This window comes from Spinacia oleracea, chromosome 4 (assembly GCF_020520425.1).
Source record: "Spinacia oleracea cultivar Varoflay chromosome 4, BTI_SOV_V1, whole genome shotgun sequence".
NCBI lineage: Eukaryota > Viridiplantae > Streptophyta > Magnoliopsida > Caryophyllales > Amaranthaceae > Spinacia > Spinacia oleracea.
The window spans coordinates 58,489,570-58,502,232 of record NC_079490.1 but is presented as its reverse complement, the minus strand read 5'-3'; positions in this window follow the sequence as shown (position 1 = coordinate 58,502,232).

The following is a 12,663-nucleotide window of genomic DNA, read 5'->3' as shown; positions in this document are numbered from 1 at the left end:
GACGACGTCATCGTGAATGTTGCGCTTGTGAGCTTCGTTCATGGCATCTATTTCGCATAACATATTCAATAAAGAAAACATAAATAACAGGAAAATAACCCCTTTTTACCCCGTTCCTACACTTACACTCATTCCATTTTAACTTGACTTGATTTTAACATATTCTTTTTAACTTATTCCTTAAAATTCTTGCTTAAAGCCTAATGAATTTTATTTCGTGCAAAACCCATAAGGTTTAGCACTTATGGTCGCAGAACCTTGGCTCTGATACCAAACTGCAACGTCCCGACTTCTAAACACCATTAATTAGGTTAATTATCTTTAATTAGCAGCAGAAGCCCTAATTTTTAGTCGGAGCATCACATGCTGTATCTCCCTCGTGGCATAACCTTTTTAATAATAAATACTTCTAGCATTGATTAAACATTAATATTAAAAACTAACTCAATATTTGAAATTAAACTTTGAGCTTAGTTAATACACCCATTATTACTAGTGAGACATAGTTATCTTTACTAAACATCGATCGTGAATTTGATGGTTGCATCCTCACTCTAAGGCATCCCATGATCTTCTTCGTACCTAAAACAAAAGCAACACCGTGAGCCGAGGCCCAGTAACATTCTACCCTAACAACATAAATTCATTTCAATTCATTTTATTTAATTTGCAAACAGGGCGAATAGAATATACTAAATCACTTTCATAAAACATCATAATAAAACATCATTTATAACTTGAAACTTTAGTAGTTCCCATTATCTTTCATAAAACCTTCATTTTACTTGGCAAGTGACAAGTTAGCCTTGTGGGACGTCTCCCACCCTGCGATAGTCCTCAAGGAGCACTCTCCCTTGTTGGACATACGCCCGTACCTAAATAGTTTCTCTTTTAGCTTGCGGTAACCCTCAGGGAGCACTCTCCCTTGTTGGATGTCCCGCGGTACGGCGGTACGTGCACGACCTAGAAATAGTAACCCCACTAACTGCAAGAACCGGTTACACTTTTATTTATCATGTTTCGTATCTTATTTGTAACTTATAAACATCATTCTTATAAAACCATTCATAAACATATTTGAATATTATCATTAACGAAACACACTTACAAACATATTTCATATCACACAATCCAATAAAAACATATTATTATAAATACATTTCATAATCTCGTAAAACACATTTCATAAGGGGATTGTGGGTGTTAGCAATAGATGTTACCTCAACCGTAATTTATACTTCCTGTTCGATGAACCGTTCTTCCCGAGCTCCGAGCACCGAGGTCCCCTTTTTTTTTTTTTTTTTTTATAAGTAGCATGGGATTAGTAATTTGAACAAAAAAAATAGTTTAAATATCCTTTCCTACTTAAAACTCTTAGCTTTATTATGAAATTAGAGTTAGAAAATCTCTTACGTAGACTATTAGAACAACATTACTAGTTTATTAATCTTTATAAAGGCAATTATTTATGAAATTAAAAAGCTTAATTTTCTACGTGCACAAGTTTTCCTTAAAGCAATATTAATACTTGCTAGGAAAATTAAATGAATTCAACAAGCCCATTTAAAGCTGATCACCAGTAATTTTAGGAGAAGGCCCGCATGAAGAACACAATTGATTTTTGGGATGTCATTTACTATAAACAATTTGGGAAGCTGAAAAAGACCAAACTTTGGTCTTTTTCCGAGAGTAGGAAGCAGAGGAGTAACAGGGCACACACAAAGGAGGGAGGAAGGAAAAATGGGGCGGCCGAGAGGCGGAGCGACGCAGCGCCGCAGCAACAACACGCCAGCAAGGCGGTGTTGGTGGTGGTCTCAGGGAGGCGCGTCGATGAAAAAGAAGAGTAATGGTGAGTGAAGTCGAGAAGGAGAACGGAAGGGTGGGCGAGCACAGGGACCTAAGGGGTTGGTGATCGGAGGTTAGTGGGTGGTCGATGGTGGCTTTTCCGGTAGGAACAGGAGGCGGTCAGTTGGTGGTGGTGGTTGTTCGAAGGTAATAAAAATGGTGAAAACTCCATAGTTTTTAACGGTGAAAGCTTGGTTTTGAAATTGAATTTTCTGGTTAAATGAACAGCTATTTATAGGGACTAATGGTGCTGACTAACATAGAGATGAGCTCAATTAAAGCTCCATTGATTGACAAATGTGAAGCTTAATTGATTGACAAATGTGAGGATGTATTCAGAAATTTATGACTAAGCTATTGAAATTCTTATTAGTGTCATGGAATTGATGAGTCATATTGAGATGAACAAGGGTGGTGACAAGTGGAAAGTGAGCTTGACTTCTATGGAGGAAAAGGGAAAGTGGCGTGAGGGAGAAGAAGGGAGTAAGAGAGAAACTGATTTTTGGTTTCTCAATTGAAAAAGGGTACTTTGGTAATTGCCAAATGTTAGAAAAATTTCTCAATTTTACTCCTCTAATTGAACTTAAATCGAAAATATTTAGAACTTTAAATAATAAATTATGAAATCAAAATAATAATAATCTTACCATTAAAATATTTAAATTTCTAAGTCAAAATAATTTAAAATTGAAAGTTCCAAAAAGTAAGATTTAAAACGGTTTTTCTCTAATAAAATAATTAAGCATGATAAATCGAGTTTTAAAAATTCGGGGTATTACAAGTAATAACCAATGTTAGTTGGCTAGTATATGTTTAACAATTTTAAAGCCTAAATTAAATATTTGCGAATCTTGTATGTAAATCTTGAATCTATGATTGACCTACTGTATATGTTTAACAATTTTAAATCCTAATCTTGTTAATTATACAACCTAATTTGTAATTGTAATTAATTTGTTGAAAGTCGAATAATTTAGAATTTGTTTTGATTTTCATAATTAACTAACAATTTAATTAGGATCCTATGATTAAAAACCACCATAAAATTTGTTAAAATTGAAAAGTTTTAAAATTTTATGACCTAGATTTAAATCCATAAAAATAAAATAATCGGAAATTAATTTGAATAATAAATTTTCGATTTTGCCCAAATTTAATGAAATTAATATGATCTATTAATTTGTCAATTAAATAAGTATAAAAATTATTAATTTTTATAAAATCGATCACCAATCTTGCACGCACGAAACAATGGAAGCTAAGTGTTATCCTTAAGGGGTGTTCCATTGTGCGGGCATGCGACGACGCGCAAGGGAGCTCGTCACCCATGCGGTACGAGGCAATGAGCGAGAAAGGCATGAGCGGCAGGCAGTGGCCTGTGCCGTTTGTGTCTTGTGGATGGTCGAGCAAAAGGGGCGGCGATGCATCGTAGCACAAGGCACGAGGCAAGGCAGCAGCATACGAGCAAGGGAGCTCGCATGCCACTACGCATGCCACGGCCCAGCGCGCAGCCAGCCATCGAGCAGCGAGCAGCAAGCTCAACACGAAGCTGTGCGCTGCGATGGTGCATCACTCGGCCACATCAACGCGGGCCTGGGCGCTGCTTCGTGCACGCGGCCCATGGCGCTGCGGATGTTGGTGAAGGAAATAATGCCCTTGGTCCAAGTATGCATTCAATGTTAAGTCTAATAAATGCGGTTCAGTATTAATTAACAAGTTAATAATTCAGTGAGATCAAGTGAGCTGAATGCCTAGCTAGAGGCCGCTTCAGTTCAAGTGGAATTAATGATATTAATCCACAGCTTACTCTTGACTGAACCCGTAGGGTCACACAAATAGTACGTAAACGGATCAAGTATTTAATGGCATTAAATACTCCAACTATGGATATTCGGAATCGACGGATCTTGGTTCCAGTGGGAGCTGAGATCGTCAAAGGCAAGCAAATGAATACTCCGGAAACGATGATATTGCCGGAAACGGAAATATGGATCGTATCGGAAATATAAATATTATCCAAGTCGTAGATGTTGCCGGAAATGGAAACATGGTACGTATCGGAAAATATTATCGGAAATAGAAATATTGCCGGAATCGGAAATATTGCCGGAAACGGAAATATTGTCTGAATCGGAAATATTATCGGAATCGGAAAATAATTCCGGAAACGGAAATATTAAATATTTGTTCGAAACGGAAATTAATTCCGGAATCGGAAATGTTAAATATTGTTCGTATCGGAAAAGAATTCCGGAATCGGAAAATTAATCGGAAGCGCGTCGTACGAATTAGCATCGGACGAGCTTGCTAGACGAAGGCCCAACACGAAGCCAGGCCCACGTCCAGCAAGGGAAACGCGCGCCACAACACGCCAGCCCAAGGCTGCGCCAGGCCCACCGCAAGGCAGGCCCAGCGCGCGCCCAAGGCTGCGGCAGTCGTGGGCTGCATTGCTCGGGCTGTGCGCGCGCGCGCATGGCGCCCCTCGTGGGCTGCTGTGCGTGCGTGTGTGTTTGTGTTCACATACGAAACCTAAAACGTACAGGATTCGTTTAATGATTAAATTCCTAATCCTATTTGATAAATTAATTAAATAAGAGTTTCACTAGGATTCTAATTTAATTAATTCGTATCCTAGTAGGATTCCAATTCTCTTTTCATACCCCTATAAATATGTGGCCTGGGTTCACAATTTATAACGAGTTTTCAAGTATTCAATGTGAGTTTTTGAGAGAAAAATTCAGTCACATACCTTGCCTAAAAGTGCCGAAATTATTAGTACCTTAAGGGCGATTCTAGTTGGTCAATCTTAAGGCGGATCCGGACGTGCTGTGGACTATCTACGGAGGGACGACACTTGGAGTCCTAAAGACTTGTTCTTGTTCGGTTCGGGCGCAGCTAGGGAAGGCACGCAACAAAGAGTATGCATCTAAACTATGCTATATGATTATGTGTAAATAATATGTATTCCTGGCTAAATGGTTTTTCCGCATGATTTATGAATTGTCATATGTATCATAACCTAACAGTGGTATCACGAGCCTCTTATTATTTTCATAATCTAAATTGCATGAACATGGTTAAATATTACAAATTTGCAAGAATTAAAAGGGGTGATTAATTTTCGTAATTGTTAATTAATTGCAAATTGCGTTTATTTAATTATACGTACGCAGTTTTTCGGCAGTTTCTTCGTTACTCATCCAAATCGAGTGATTTTTGTGTCAATTCCGCATGTAAAAGGCATTCTAAAATTTTGACAAAAGTAGTATTTTTCTGCCGAACCCAGAATTCTCAAATTCGAAGCCTAACTATGACTTTTCGAAGGTTTTAGTTTTTCGAATGCAAAATTTCGTAAATTTAAGATGTTAAATTAAATATTTGCGATTCTTGTTGATAAATCTTGAATTTTTTGACCTACTATATATGTTTAACAATTTTGAATGCCTAGCCTTGTTAATTATGCAATCTAATTTGTAATTATGATTAATTTGTTGAAAATTAGAATAATTTAGAATTAATTTGATTTTCATAATTAATTATAATTTAATTAGATACCTATGATTAAAAACCACCATAAAAATTGTAAATTTATGATAAATTTTAAATTTTTATGACCTAGGCTTGAATCCATGATAATCGGAAATCAATTGAATAATAAATTTTCGATTTTTCGCCCTAAAATTATGAAATTAATATTATTTATTAATTTGTCATTAATTTTAAATATAAATTTTTTAAATTTTATGCGATTCGTTCATATTACTTGCACGCACAAAGCAATGGACGCTATGTGTTACCCTTAAGGGGTGTTGTATAGTGCGGGCATGTGACGACGAGCAAGGGAGCTCGTCGCCCATGCGGCACGAATGCAATGAGCAAGGCCATGGTGCACGAGCACAAGGCAGCAGCCCTGCCTTGTGTCGTGGGCTATGAGCAATGGACGAATGGGCAATGGGCGAAGGCAAGGCACGGCAGTCGCGTGTGGGCAGCAAGCGAGCTGCGCCACAACGCGCACTGCCTCGCACAAGCGCGCGCAGCCTCGCGCGCAGCGAGCGCAAGCTCGCGTGCCACGAGAGCTGCGCCCAGCGTCGATGCCTCGCGCAGCGAGCGCTGGCTCGCACCAAGCGAGCGCTAGCGAGCGCGCACAGCAAGCGCTGGCGAGCGCGCGCAGCGAGCGCTGGCTCGCATGCAGCAAGCGCTGGCGAGCGAATGCAGCGAGCGATGGCTCGCGTGCATCGAGCGCTGGCGCGCGCGCAGCGAGCACAAGCTCGCGTGGAGTCTTGCGAAGGAAAGCAGCAGCAGCTATGCGACGCAGCGCATGGGCTGCGCGCACATGGCCTGCGATGGTTGTGTGCGTGTGGCCTATGGGCGTGCGATGCATGAGGTGTTTGCGTTACGATTAGATCGTTTTGAAATTATAATTATAATAAATTTTATTTATTGTAATTATTTTACTAAAATTAAAATCATGAATTAATTTAAATACGACTGAAATTAAATTAAACTTTTTGGATTCAATTATAAATTTATATGAGCTTTAAATTTTAATTAAATTTGTATGTTTCCGGTTAGACTAGAAATACATTTTTATGTTTAAAATTAGTAAAGCATATGAATTTATTGGTTTAAGTGGGAGCACTTTTAGTCATAAACTCTTGATTAGGTCTACAAAACCTTAAGGTTAAAACAACTTGATTAGAATTAATAAGGACTGAATAATTGGTAGATTATTGGTGCCCTTGATTAATTGCTGCAAATATTTACGTGATGCATAATGTGTTTTACTAACCAGCTATGTGGGCCATTCATGATAATGAATGGGTGAATGGTATATATTGTATATGTACTGTTTTGCAGGTTATGAAGTGACTAGTATGGCCCAAATAGGATAGAAAATATGGTCTGCGTACCATTAATTTGAATGTAATTGGTCTAAAGTACCAAAGTCGTTTTTCAATTCAAATATGGTCTGCGTACCATCAAATAGTTGTAATTAGTTATATCTTATCCTATTTGAAGAAAATGGTGCCTCCCACGGAGATTTTCAAGACAGACTTTGAAGTTAAAGCTTCAAGATGAAGTCGGGCCATACTAGATCACACTTATCTTATGCATGTTTTAAGTTATTTATTGCTTTTAAATATGTCTTAAAATGCATGAGATCAAAAGCTTGATTATGTTGCATGATTAAGGATTTTAGTTCACTTAAAATCTAACCAACATAGTAAGAGCCTTAAGTTCCAAACTTAAAAATTGAGTTAAAAGGTGCCATGCCAAAACATACACTTGCTTGGATATCCTTTACATCAATCTAGTAATAGTTTTCGCTCAACGAGGTGTTACTTATTGGTCCTAAAGGGGCAAGGTACACAAATAATTGTGAGTACATGTTAGTTTTGGTGAAACTCAACGATATAAGTAAGGAGTCCTTTTATGTCGTGGCAAAATCGATAGGTTTACCTAATAAGTTCTTAGACGTACCTATCAACCAAGAGTAGTTTCTAAACTATTAGCAAAAGGCTTTTGCTTACCTAAGATGTTTTAGGATTAAGTCGACAAACTGTGCTTAGTTCTTCAATGATTTTAGGATCTTGGAATCATTTTATTCACACCTGCCGGAACAATAAATTCGAATAAAATGCTAATAACTTGTGGAAATTGCATGATTGCTTTGATTTTCAAGTTATTATTCATGATAATTGTTTAGACTTTGCATGCTTCAATGTATGTTTTAATTATTGTTTATAATTAAATATCTTGCACTGCAATAAATCCTTTTAGAAAGGTAACAGTAAATTTCCTCGATTGGTAGTGAATCCAAGAACGATTCACGGAAATGAGAGAAAGTGAGCAATTTAAAATGTACGTTTCTTTTAGCGACTTTTATGGTTGTTTTCGAATATCAAAATCGAATGGCAAACCAATTGGTGCTTGTGAATTCAAAATACAATGTAGTTTTGAGATCATAAAGCATTGAGTTTAATACGCTCAGCTTTACCAATGGTTAACAACCTAATATCTTTGTCCATTTAATTCTCGAATGAGTCTAGTCCCTAGACATTCGAATAGATCGATGCTTAGAGAACTTTAGAAGCTTCTGGTAAGATCATCTAGTTGAAACAAAATATTCAACATAAATTAAAATGGTAAAGAACCTTGTTGGTGACATTGGACATGTCTAACAAAGTATAAAAGTCAACACTAAAGAATTCAATTCTTAAGACTATAAAAAAGGGTACAAGAAATAGGAAAACGAGGAACAAATGAAAGGAATTATGATTCCGTTTCTACCTATAAGTTTATGTTTAAAGAGAAGTGACCTAGCAATCAAACTTCCTTGGTATCATATACCGCTTGAGGTTCTTACTTCGGTAATAACTCAAACAATGGAAGCTAGGATACACTAATGACCTACAAGTGGGAAATGAAGCATGGCATTGCTACATTAATTGTAGGGTCATCTAAGTTTGTTTTAAGTCCTTTCAAAGGCTAGAACTGAATGGCTATTTTGTTCCATAATCAGCATACCTAAATTTCTGCTTCAAACACAGAAAGACTCACATTCAAGAAAAACAAAAACAATGTTTGTTTGTTTATTTGAATGAAATGGTCAATTACAGGTTGAGTCAATATGCTTGATTAAAACAAACAACTCTTTAAAGAACTTTACTAGGTTCAAATCAACCCCTTGATTTGAGTTCCACTAATCTTTGGCATTGTTTCTTAGACCATATCAACAAGTTAACATTCATAAGCTCTATTTTGATGGACTTTTGAAAGTTGATTGATTTCTAGATCATTTTAAGACAACTAGTCTTACTTGTTGAAAGTAACAAAAGATATGAACTATTGTTAGAACGCCTAGACAATAGAGTTCAAAGCTAAAGAAAGATTTTATGACTTTATTATTTCACATGGATTTGAGTGAATATAGGTTTATTTACTCAAATGTGATATAAGTTGAATCTGTTTGGCTAGTTCAAAGATTCAGAAGTATAAAATCCACTTGGCAAGAAATCATAAAGATCTAGGTTAGATCATGTTGATGATTACTTGAGACCAAATATGATCATCAATGATTGTGTGTTGTAATTTCACAATCTAGGTCCATAAGATATGGCATATCTTAGTTGGAATAATCGAAGTCAATTAGTACTTGATTCGATCAATGATGGATCATAAAGACTTTTCCTATAATTTCTAAAACAAAATGCTCAACTACCACCAAACTAAACCAAATTCGTCAAAGCTATTGAAAAGTAATTTCAGAATAACTTTTCATAAAATATATCTAGAGAGTTGCAAAACTCAGTGGGAGCTTAGTGTTTGTTATTCGACAAACTAAGGCTCAAGTATAGATATATGTTTCATTATGATTTATTCAAATGAAACACAAGGGTATTGTTTCTACCATGAATTTTTGAGAACATAATGTTTGTTTGCTCGAAATAATGTCCTTTTGGAGATTCGTTTCCAAAATGACAAGTGGGAGAAAATAGACCTCGAAAGTCTTCGAGGCGAACAACAAACATAAACGGACATTCCGGAGGCTTTTCGAAGTGCTTCAGAAAATCTGAACTTATTCTGTAAGGACTTTACAAGTGGCTTTAAAGAATAGACATCTCTTAGAAGACTTTACAGGTGCTTCAAGGAGAATAGAATATTCAAAGGACTCTCAAAGTGCCTGTTGATATTCTATTGCTTGATGTTCTATACCCAAGTAGGCATAGAGTTCAAGTCACTGGAACTATGAGATTCTTCTATTAGATAGTAAAGAAACATAGAGTTCTGGTCAATGAAACTATGATATTCTTCTATTAGATAGTGAAGAAACCTACAACTTGCAGTCAAACTATTATCATGTAAATTAATGAGTTTGTGACCTGTAAGAAAGCTATGACGAAACCCAAATTCCCTAAAATGGTTAGAGGCCATATATAGACTCAAATGTTTAATGGTTAGAGGCCATAAAACATACTCAATGTTTTGATGACAAAATTAAAATTTTGTTGATTTGCAAGAATAGTTTCACACCTATTGGTTGCAAGTTTGTTTCAAGGATAAAAACCATCAAACATGAAATTGTGTTCACACACAAAGCTAGATTAGTTGCTAAAGGTTACAAGCAAATTCATGACATAGGATTGTGTTGAAACCTCATGCATAATCGTAATGCTCAAGTCTATATTCAAGCAATGATTGCATATTGGTACATATAGCAATTGGATGACAAAACGTATTCCTCAATCAAATGTTGGAATAAACTATATGTCATAGGATTTGTGGATCCAAATAAATGCTTGAAAAGAAAAGCTAGTTTATAAAATCTAAGTACAGATTTAAGCAAGCAATTGGGAATTGGAACTGTATTTTAAGTGAAGCTAATAAGCATTTTAGTTTCATAAAATATACATGATTCTTATAGATATATAAGAAGTTTAGTGGGAGTACTTAAAACTTAATTGGTCCTATGTGTATTACACACATATCTCTCTATTGTGAAACAACATTCAAATGCTAATGACTTAGATTTGAAATTTTCATCAATGATGGACCATGGCGAAACTTAGTACATACTGGGTATTAAGATCTATTTACAAAGATCTTATGATATTGTTTTGGATTAAGTAATGGCATTTACTAAATCAAACATGAAAGTCTCCATTGGAGATATTCGACCCATGTGAATAAATCTAAGTAAAGGATGTTTGAACTATGTATAAGCATTTACTAAGTTAAACATCAAAGGATCTAAATAAGATTCTTAACCTATATTATATGTCAAAGAATTTAGCTGAATTTAGTATCTACTGAAACTAGATAAGCTAAAGTTACATGAATAGAATTCAATTGGGAATTATTCTGCAAAAAGAATTTATCATGTATGATATAATATGAGGATCGCCAAAAACGTATCGTATGACTTTAGCCATGACGAACATATACCAATCTTTATTGATCTAAGTAAAGATCAACTAGATTGAGATCAAGAATACTTATGGTACTTGAAAAGGTACATAGGAATAGTTCTTGATTCAAGGAAATAAAGATATGCTAAATATTGATGCTACACGCATAAACACTGGCAAAGGATCAAGCAAGACCCTTTGGAGTTAACCATTGATAAGGACGAGCTATAGAGCATCGTGTTTTGAAAATGGCAACATGGGTTGGAGACCATGAGTTGTTGCGTGGGAAATTAAAATAATAATTTCTATGTTCTAAGATATAGTTGGAGAATCTTCCACATATCTATGAACTGCCTGGATAGGTAAATCCAAACAAATCATCACTAGCTAGCAACCTATACAGTTGAAGTAAAAGTAATTATTGCCTAAGAAGCAATAAAACAGGGTTGTTTAAAGTTCTTCACTGAACTTGGGTAGATCACCTATCTGCTGGCTTGATGGTTCTTCATTGAAAAATGCGTAGAACCACTCTTGAAGCAAGAAAAACATCTGCTAACTGGATGGTTCTTCATTGCAAAATGAGTAAAACCACCATCGAAGTAAGAAAGACTAGATCACATAATAAACAAACTCGAAAAGATCTTATCATCATATCTCGAAGAACATTCGATGAAAAGGATATTAAGATTGGCAAAGCATGATAACTAAACCTATGCAACAAGTGAGAAGCAACACTCACGTTGTAGCACTGGAAATCAAGCATAGCTTTGAATTCCATGACTTGTTTTAGAAGATGGGTTTGAGGCCCATGGTTATAAAACATTGGGGTTGAACATTTATCATATATGAAATGTATTTTCATATTCCATTTAATCTTGGTTTAGTATTAAATGATGAGTCCCTTCAAATTTGACGATATATTCAAGATAGACTGTCAGGACCAGTCCTGTGACTAAGAAATGTCTATCAAGTGAACTTGAATGTCAAAGGTTGAAAATGGTCCCTAGTCGGAGTTTTCTATAAAATTGGACGCATAGAAAATGTTAGACGACTAGAATGCAAGATGACTAGTAGTTCTGTTTCTTGAACTATGTGGACATGGTAATGTCATAATCATTTGCATAGATACTTACTTTGGGAAGACTAGTATCGGACAAGACCTATGAAACTTTACTGTAAGAGATGAAAATCTGTCATAAGTAAATTTCATTAAAATTATTAGACACTAAATCTTCAATACCTGAGTGATTTGAGATTACTTGTTTGAGAACTGGTTGCTTTGACGTTGACCAACCGTCGCACCGTAAAAGGAGGCTATAAAGGCAACGCTCAGGTAATCACCTATCAAACGAAGTCTAATCTCAAGATCGCAAGATTGGGATTGTCCTCCCATAAATCGGGATGAGATGCTTAAAAGTTGTACAAGGCCACTCGGAGAGCTAGAAACTGTGAAATGCATGGCCGTGCTCGGATGAATCATAGGCTATGATTATCTGTTTATTTGATCAGTTGAACTCTGAAACCGAGGAACACCTCTGGACATAATAAGGATGACAACTCTTACCTTATGTTCAAGAGCAAGCATCGAGCGACAAAGGAATTAGGAAATGCACACTTGTCCCTAAGGACAAGTGGGAGACTGAAGGAAATAATGCCCTTGGTCCAAGTATGCATTCAATGTTAAGTCTAATAAATGCGGTTCAGTATTAATTAACAAGTTAATAATTCAGTGAGATCAAGTGAGCTGAATGCCTAGCTAGAGGCCGCTTCAGTTCAAGTGGAATTAATGATATTAATCCACAGCTTACTCTTGACTGAACCCGTAGGGTCACACAAATAGTACGTAAACGGATCAAGTATTTAATGGCATTAAATACTCTAACTATGGATATTCGGAATCGACGGATCT